The sequence below is a fragment of the Chrysemys picta genome, chromosome 6, assembly GCF_011386835.1.
Source record: "Chrysemys picta bellii isolate R12L10 chromosome 6, ASM1138683v2, whole genome shotgun sequence".
In the NCBI taxonomy this organism is placed as follows: domain Eukaryota; kingdom Metazoa; phylum Chordata; order Testudines; family Emydidae; genus Chrysemys; species Chrysemys picta.
In genome coordinates this window covers 49,495,323-49,505,042 of record NC_088796.1, presented here as the reverse complement: position 1 = coordinate 49,505,042, position 9,720 = coordinate 49,495,323, and the positions used below count along the sequence as shown (strand labels likewise).

Sequence of the window (9,720 nt, the reverse complement as noted above, 5' to 3'; positions counted from 1 at the left end):
ATTATTTTCTGAGTCACTTCTTTGGGGGAAAATAAGATTTGGAAATATCTGACAGTGAAAATTAAGATACACATTTTTTAGGGCCTCAAGGCACCAATCACACATTTTCTTAGGGTTTCTTCACAATAGTCACTACTGCACTTGTCATCTGGTGTTAAAAATGCTTGTGGTGGAACAGATTAACCCCTTCTTGACTGGTGTGGGGGTGGTAAACAACTTCTGTGGTCAGTCAGCCCCAATCCACTACACCTGTGTGGCTTATCAGGCCTGGCTGTGGACTGCTAAAGGGGAGTAATTTAGCTCAGTTGAGGTGGTTTTCTGAAACAAGCAGACCTAGACCAATGTAGTGGGTTATTTGCTGTAGAACAGCTTAAGAGCATTGCCATCCCTAGTTCTCTGAGAAAAGAAGATGGGCTAGTTTGTTTGTGATCCCTAGGGCTAACTCTTGGTTTTTAGCTATAGAAGGGAGTAGGAGCCAAGAATTTCTGCAGAACCTGAAAGATTGCTTCTCCTCCTTTGTGTGAGGGAGGGGTACTAGCCCCTTGGAACTATTTTCCTTTTGGTTTGGACTGTTTTATTACATCTTATACTCCCTCCTGCCTTGAAGAGGGGAGACTTGTTAAGAGGTATAGCTGGATACACCATACCCCAAGACTGCCTTGCCCAGGAAATGCTGTACAAGGTAAGTGAGGTGTCTACCTTTGCCTACAGGAGGTGACCTTGAGATATGGCCTCTGACAATGCTATATTGAATATCTAATTCCTGTTTTCTGAGACTTTTATCCTTTCTACTGTTGAACAGCTAACTTAGAGCAGGAAATGAGGTGGAGACAATTAAGTAATGCTGAAATGCATAGCGCAGCAGTTCTCAAACTGTGGGTGGGGACCCCAAGTGGGTTGTGATGCTGTTCTAATGGGGTCACCGGGGCTGGTATTAGACTTGCTGGGGTCCAAGGGCTGAAGCCCTGAGGCCCACCGGCCAAGGGCTGCAGCCCTGAGTTGTGGGGCTCAGGTTTCAGCTTCAGCCTTGGGCAGCAGGGCTCAGGTCAAAGGCCCCCTGTCCAGGGCTGAAGCCCTTGGGCTTTGCCCCTCTCTTCTCCCCCCATCCCCCTGGGGCGGCAGGGCTCAGGGTTCAGTCTACCCACCTGGGGTTGTGTAGTAATTTTTGTTGTCAGAAGGGGGTTGCGGTGCAATGAAGTTTGAGAACTGTTGCTTAGCGTAATGAATACACATTTTTTGAATAGTATCCCAGAATTCCATTGATCACTTCTCAGTTGGTCTTATTTGGAGGAGGTTTTTCCAGCAGCCACGTATGAAGATTCCCTGGTTTTGTCAAGTGACTTGACTAACCATCACATTTTTATCTCTAATGTGAATGGTAAAGCAAATCTGTATTAAATATATAGATGTATTAGAAGATCCATTGTCAAAAGTAGAACAATAAATTCATAATATCACACTGTATATGCTCATTATCAGTTTTTTTTTGTCAGATTTAAGTGGCTCCATTATGACTCAGTTCTGGGATTCTCTGTGGCTTTTCTGCCAGCAATTTATTTGCTTCATCACCTTATTCAGTGAGCTGTGCCTGCACACAGGAAATATCTACTGACATGTTAACATAAGCATGATACTTTTGGCAGGGCTCCTTTCTGAATGTCAGGATTGTTGCATTTGGGTTACTAGTATTTCAAAGTCAAATGGAATTCAAAGCTGGTTCCTGGTGCTTATGGGGCATAGACTGTCAATAGCCAGTGGTTAGTGCACACTAACTTTTGTCCACAAAATTCATATTTGTAGTCTGGCCTTATCCAGGCTTCCATTTTTTCTGTGTATCGGTTTAAGTGTAGACATAGCATGAGGTCACCCACTTTGACACAAAGCTGCTGAGTTCTGCCTTGATTGTGTCAACGTGGTGCCAGTGTGAATCGGAGAGAAATGAGGCTTGATGGAAGGAGAGGGGTCACAGTAGATGTGAATTTGACTTGTCAGAATAGAAATAACTGAACCCCTGGAGTTTGAGTAAGATCATCCATGGAAAGAGTGCATAAATTATGAATGTGAATAAACATGAGTAACTACCTACCTTGTTTGTAAGGGTGACCTAATTAAACTTGAATCTAGTTCTTTTAGATCTATATGATAAAGGTGGGGGAGGGATAGCTCAGTGGTTTGAGCATTGGCCTGCTAAACCCTGGGTTGTGAGTTCAATCCAATGTGGGTCCATTTAGGGAAGTGGGGTAAAAATCTGCCTGGAGATTGGGCCTGCTTTGAGCAGGAGGTTGGACAAGATGACCTCCTGAGGTCCCTTCAACCCTTATATTCTATGATACCCTTAGTGATAGGGCACTTAATGTTTTGATTATTAAGAACTTTATTTGTACATTTAAATTATTTAATTACTTTTACAGATAAATGTTGGGCTGTCTCAGCTGAGCTATCCACCAAGTCATAGTGTTTGTGACCTTCAATGTTCTTCTAAATGTAGTACATTCAATGTATTTGTTTCCTCTGCCTTTCTACTGCCTTTCATGGTTGCTATACACCTTTTGGATATCAGTTCTATGCTGCTTTCATATGTGAAATTCATGGAGCAGCTAAAAGGTCCAGATATTGGGAGCATCATAGAAACTATTCCAGATCTTGTTTGTTTCCAACAAATATTTCCCTGTAGGGTTTTTTATGGTAGCCTTGACAGAATTTTATTATTAAAACATCCTTTTAAAATGAGAACTTTTGGATGAAAAGATGCCTTGACTAGAGCTCGCTGAATCTTTGTTTATACAGACAGGCCATTTCTCAAAAGGCTAGATCGTCAGCCAGTGTAAATTGACATAACTCAGTTGATTTAAATGGAGCTATGATGATTTAAGCATGGCAAGGCTCTCTGACTCTTCAAGTTTTTAAATAAAAAGGCATCTGCTGTTTTTCCCCCTCCTGTGTTTCCAGGCACTTTAGAGGTCTATATTCCCATCCCTGTGCTAGAGATTTATGCATATATTAGCATTAATGGGGGTTATATGTGCTAATCTCCTATAAATTGGTGGGACAATAGGCCTTAGTTTTTAAACTGGTTGCTGCAATCTGACACCAAAAATCCTTTTAAACAGCCTGTCTAAAACACCCATTGCTCTTTTCTTTCATTATGATTGCCTTGTCTCCATGCCTGATAAGTGTTGACAAAACATTGCTTTTCTAAACTTCACTTTACATTTAGCCACTGTGATTTTGGTTGTAGACTGATCCTTCTGTTTCAGTAGATATTTGATACTAGTAGATACTAGTCCGGGTGTATTGCTGGCTATTCTGATCCTTGTTGTTACCATTCCCTAGATCTCGCCATCTGTTTCAATTCTGTGGCCTAAGGCACTGAAGTTCTCCAGTCCTTTTATTGTGCTTTTTCATTCCTGTCTCTAATCAAGAAGGCCGCTAGCCAGATCTGTGTCTGAAACTAGCTAATTTTGCAAAGTGCTGCTTGACGGTCACTTGTAGAACTAATTTCCTGCAGATCACAAAACTTGATTGGCTAAAGCAGTGTTGCTTAGAACTGAAAACTCCAGATCAAAACCCTCCTAGGCATTTGGGAAGTTCTGATCCTAATTCAGACTCTGATTTGGGCCCATCTACAGTCACAAGGAGAGCCAGAGAGCAACACCTCCTTATGTGGGGGACTAGAGGGAGAATGCAAAGGCATGTAACAGTTGCAGTCCTGGAGGCTGGGGGTAGGGGGGAGAGAGAGAACTCCTTTGAAGTAAACCAAGGGGTATGGAGAAAGTGAGGGGCATGATCCAAGGACACTGCAACCTCCACTGTCCCCAGGGGAGGACTGTTTATTTAGCAGAACAGGGCCTTAGTCCTTTTGGGAGTCCTTAGATACTACTGTAACACATATGATGATGATTTAGTTGTCTAAGTGTCAGAGGAATGCAGACTCTAAGACCTTGTATAGGAAGAAAATGAGACTCATCTATTGAGTCATCCTAGACTTAGGTGCTAGAACCCGGCATTGGGCTTCAGGCAAGTGATTCAGCAGTAATCACTCTATCTTTATACAGCTGTAACTCAAAATGGGTGGGAATGAAAGTTGTGTACATGTAGGAGGGGAAGAATACCAAAGACAAGCACTACTGGGTGGCTCTGAAGAGACTTCAACTCTAAACATATAAAAGCAAAACTTATTTTTCTTGTGCTTCTGCTTTGCTTCTCTGCCTGAAAACATACTCTCTTCCTTCTGACATGGTGGCTCCTGTCTTGAGTGTAGATCTTTCCAATCTGTTTATTATGTAAAGCTGTAAATAATTAGTTAACGCTTTTGAGTTCATGAGGGTTAAGGAGCTCTCAGCACTACAAACCAATCAGAAACTGGGTGGGGAGAGAACCCACCTATTTATTGCAACTTTAAGGTAAGTTCTTTGGTGCAGGGATTTTTTTATTTGTTTGCTGTTTTTACAGTGCCTAGCACAATGGGGTCCTGGTCCATGACCGAGGTCCCTAGGGACTAATGCAATAGAAATAAATATTTCAATGCCAAAAAAAAGCTAGGAGTTGGAAGATTTAAGGTATTTGTAGTAATATGAATTCATCCACATGTTGCATATGCTGTACAATAACTGGTAGGGAGTGAGAAGCTTGTGCAACCTGAATAAGTTAATGATCCCTTGAGGACCTTGAAGGGTCAGATCCTCAACTGGCAAAAATCAGTATAGTTCGCTTGGCCTGATATTTTCATGTTCACTCAGCATTGAGATGAATAAAATGCTGGGTAGCAGTGTTTCCATCTTTCCCACTTTGGATGGGGTATGTACCTCTTCTAGAGCTATGGAAAGAGTTCACTTTCAAGGATATCACTCTGGTTTGGACCAACATGCTCATGGCACGTGTAGAGGGCATTGTCATCTTGAGTCCTTGAAAATGAACCTCCTGGAGTAATGTAGGCAGAAGCTCCGTCTTCTCCTTTTGTTTCCTTCTCCGAAGGTTGGCTAGAGCTGGCAAAGGAAGGGGCATACTACTATGGGGGTGGAGGGCTGTTAACTAACTGGAAACAGAAATGCTAAAATACCATTCATATAATGTGTCTTTCTCTGCTGGGAGGCCATCTTTTCTTGCTTCTGTCTTTCCTTTTTGTAAAGTGGCTGGTTGGGGAAAATCTCCTGTGACTATGCGAAGGAGATCTTCTTACATGAAAGAGCCAAGGTCCCAGATTGAGAGATCCCATTAAATTCCCATTCAGATATAAAGCGTGCTAACCAAGAGCAGGTTCGGTGGGTGAGGCCTGCAGATTAAATGAGAGGGGGATCTTGGACTGGAATTTTGGAAGTGATATATTTTAAAAAATGAATAGCTACTATAGTTATTACCTATCTTAAGGGTGTATGTGAGTGAGAGAATGAGGTGTCAGGGTGTTGCTATTGTAACAAAAACAATTACATCTAGTTGTAAATAATGACCTTGTAACGGCGATTACTGTGTCATAGGAAAGGGGTGCCTTTCTTGTTTAGGTATTGTCTGTCTGAGGCTTTGTGTATTTGAGGCTTGGATTTTTGTTTCCAAGATTACAATTTTTGCCTTTTTGGTAAGCTGAGTCAGTCTGTTTTCTCCTTCTCCTCCCACCCCTTCTCCTCCCTTTCCCCAGCATCTTGACTGCCTTTCACACGTCTGCTTCTGTTTGGCTGGAGATACTTTACTGTAGTGCTGGGTTAACAGGATAACAGCCCATCTGGAAAAGCAACACAGGAAGGCAGTAGCAATAGAAGAAATTTTTAACTTTAATTGTTGTTGCCTCATTGTATTATGTTTCAATCTCCATCCTGCAAACCGTCCCACCAGGAACCCTAGGTCTAAGAGTGTTTGCACTTTAAATCCTGAAACCAGTACAGCAGATGAAACAGCAACCAAAGAGGTAGAACCTTAGTTGAGCAAGGATCACAAAACCCTTGCTATTTTCTCTTCTGGGCCAGGATCTGTGCAGGCAGGATGCAGGATTGGGGCCTAAGTATTGACTAGGGTTGCCTGGAAAACTAACTCCATTCTGTGAAAACTTTTCAGAGTGTTTGTCCTGCATCACAACCAAACAGAGACATCTCAATTTGTTTCGTGGGCAAGGGGAGGCAGTCGGAGGAAGAGATAGCAACTAATACCCCCACCCCAGAATAGCCTAAGGTTGGTGTCTTTCTTCCTGGTTTTGAATAGAAGAATCTGAGAAACCTTTCCTGACTTTTTGTTGAAACCTGTATGTTTCCTTGAAAAGCTTTGGTTTTGACAAATTGGCATTCTCTGATAAGAACATTTTGTCAAAAATTGCCCCATTAGCTCTAGTAATGACATAGGCCTAGGGGTTACAGGCATATTGTCCATGGCAATACAGTGGTAGAGAGAATCATTTTCTTTAGCACTTAACCCTTTACATATTAATATGTATCTTGCAGGAGAAGAATACTGAGTTCACAAAGAATTGTAGGACTGGAGGGGACCTCGAGAGGTCATCTAGTCCAGTCCCTTGCACTCATGGCAGAATTAAGTATTATCTACAGTTTTTCCTAATGTTCAACATAAACTGCCCTTGCTGCAATTTAATCCCATTTCTTCTTGTCCTCGCCTCAGAGGTTAAGGCAGGGGTTGGCAACCTTTCAAAGAAGAAGAGTCTTTTTTTTTTTTTTTGTCTTTGACCAAAATATTTCGAGAGTGCATCATGCACAAAGCTACTTTAGAGTTAGAATTGATCAACTAATAATAATTGAACATATTAAATGTATTACTACTCAGCAATACTTTTAATGCGACTTCTGCAATTTGGATATAAACAGGAGGAGGCTCCGGGATGGGGGTGCAGGGGCGGGGTGTGGAGTCTGGGTGCAGGAGGGGGTTGGGGTGTGGGAGTGGATGTGAGGTTCAGGCTCTGGCCAGGAGGTGCTTATCACAGGAGGCTTCTGGCCAGCGGCGCAGCAGGGCTCAGGCAGGCTGCCTGCCTGCCTTGGCCCCACACCGCTCCAGGAAGCGGCTGGCTGCTGGCACGTCTCTGTGTGCCCTGGGTGGGTGGGGGAGGAGGCGCCTCTGCGCACTGCCCCCAGTACCATCCTCTCAGCTCCCATTGGCCGGGAACTGCTGCCCACCCTCTCCACAAGGGGTGTGCAGAGATGTGCCAGCAGCCAGCTGCTTCCAGGAGTGGCATGGGGCCAGAGCCCTGCTGCACTGCTGGCTGGGAGCTGCCTATAGTACATGCCTCCAGGCCAAAGCCTGCACCTCACACCCCCTCAAAAAATGGCTGCCCACAAGGGGGCAGCCAAAGAGACACAAAGGGCTCTGGAGCCACAGGTTGCCAACCCCTGGGTTAAGGAGAACAATTGTTCTCCTTCGTCCTTATGACAACCTTTTATGTACTTGAAAACTGCTGTCTCTTCCCCCGCCTTCTCTTCTCCGTGCTAAACAAACCCACTTTTTTCAATCTTCCCTCGTTGTAGGTCATGTTTTCTAGACCTTTAATCACTTTTGCTTTTCTCTGGACTTTCATGACTTGCCCATGAACACAGAGGTGTCTTACTTGAGAGCTTGATTTAGAAGTAAAAGTTCTTGGCTCCTGATTCTTGGCTTCTGAGCACAGAACTTGCCTCCCAGTACTAGGCATCTGCTGTCCTTCTGACATGCTACTAAATCGACTAGAAGTACAAAAGGAAGACTTAAAATTTCAGTTAAACTTCAAGGAATCAGGTAAGGATAGTCATTTGTGGTCTCTAAACATTTGTTGCTGAGCTATGTTGATAAATTAAGAGAAATGGCCAATGTCATGGATAGTAACTGGATCAAACATATTGCCAATTAATTTTGATTTAAGGAAGAATTACTAGGAGAGCTGTGTAAGTCCATGGACATTGTGGATTTGCTGACTCTAGTCTTCACTCTTTCAGGGTCAAAAAGTGAGCTGCTGCTTTTGAGGGTGGCTAAGCTATCTACAGATTGCCACCTTACAGGCTCACTTGAATGTTTAAGCTGGAGAATAGATGAGAGACTGGCTCAGATTGCTACAGCAGTGAGCATCCTTGCAGGCCCACTAGAAGCAGACTTGCATGAACAAAATTTTGTTCATCTTTAGTAAGATTTTGATTAAAAAATTCTGAGTCTATAAAATTTCCAAATAAATGGACTGTCTACTGGCAACAAGCAACACCTTATTGAAAAAGAATACAAGTTGTGCAGCACTTTTCTGTTACAAGCTTCCATCTCTTCAGGTCCGTGAAGTCACTAAACTTTATCGGGTGTGGAATTGTAAGAGTTAAAATGAGGTTCAGACTGAGTCTGAAACTAGCAAACATCCAATGAGGGCCATCTTCAGGGGTAAGATTCTAATGATACCTTTATAGAATTTCCAGTAGTTGACTGGTCTAGATTCTGTAATCCAGGACAGCAATTTAGTACAGTAATTGGGAACTTGATCCAACTCTCATTGAATTCAAATGAGAGACTAGTATTTCTACTAGTTTTAATAGCTCTCAGGACCAGATTAGGGCATAGGCATTATAACCCTGTGCCTAGAGTTCCTGCTCCTGGAGTCATCTCTTAAAGGAAAATGTTTAGACCCCATGGCAATGAACAAAAACTTGAAAATATTACTGCATTAGCTATGCTCAGGTTATGCTGGCCTGGACCTGTAGATAGAACTATTGTTTCAGGCTGAGAGGTATGAACTTCCCCAGTCATCTTAATGGGGTGTTAACTAGGTCATGCCTACACTAGTGAGTTTACAGTGCCACAGATATACCGATGCAGCTGTGCTGCTGTAAGATCACTCATGTAGCCACTCTATGCTGACGACATAATTAAACCACTGTCAATAAGCAGTGGTAGCTATGTCGGCAGGAGAACATAGTGCTGTTTATGCTGGTGCTTCTGTTGGTATAACTTATGTCACTCATAGGGGTGCCTCCTCCGCCCTCCCTCCCTCCCTTCTTCTACACGCAGAAGATTCTGTACCACAAAAAGCTTGCTGGAGGCCCTGTCCACTTATCCAACCAATACTCTGTGGCTGCTGAAGGAAGGGCTGGGGCCTCATCTTGCTGACCCTTCTTATTCTGAAGGGGTGGAAAGAACTGTTGCTGCTCTTGATGGTGGGGGCCCTGGTGTTTTGGGACTGGAGGAGGAAAAAGGGGACCTGATACCCCTGCCAATCTGGGAGGGGAGGGTCTTCCATCTTGCTGTCATTCCAAATAGGGGACAGACCACAGCACAGGGGGTCCATATGGTAGTGTGCTGTAGGCCCAGTTTGCCTTAATCTAACCCCTAGTTCAACTGGAGATGTATTAAACGCCTCTCCGTATAAGGAACAGCAGGAAAGTGGAGAACTATCAGGGAGATGGATTTAGCTATAGTGGGCCCTGGGTTGAGTTGCTCACTACCCGTTATTGTTCATTTAAGGCATGATAATAACTCATTCCACCATACTTACCATAGAAGCTGGAGATGAAAGAGACCTGATGGATTGGATGATCTATCTCACCACACTTAAAAAGAAATGTCACATTTTTATTCCAAATCCATGTCCTAGTATGACCACTGCTGGCCCTTAATAATTAACAGTCTCAAAAAAGGAGACAGGGAGGATTTCTCCTATTGTATTTGTTTGACATGTAGGATGAGGCTTTTTATTTTTTATGTGTTGATCTTATGGTGTTAAATAACATCCGGAGGGTGGCTGTGTGATGTGGGTTATAAACAATTTTTAGTCCATTT

The 9,720-nt window shown here is 43.2% G+C and overlaps 1 long non-coding RNA gene across 5 annotated transcripts in view; it reads left to right on the top strand.

Annotated features, from left to right (window-relative positions):
- Positions 1-319: 319 nt before the first annotated feature.
- Positions 320-9,720, top strand: part of LOC135972369 (uncharacterized) — a 133,882-nt gene continuing 124,481 nt past the window's right edge. For all 5 annotated transcript variants that reach the window (XR_010588802.1, XR_010588801.1, XR_010588799.1 and 2 more), the window contains exon 1: positions 320-682. This is a non-coding gene — a long non-coding RNA (uncharacterized LOC135972369). The remainder of the gene's footprint in view (positions 683-9,720) is intronic.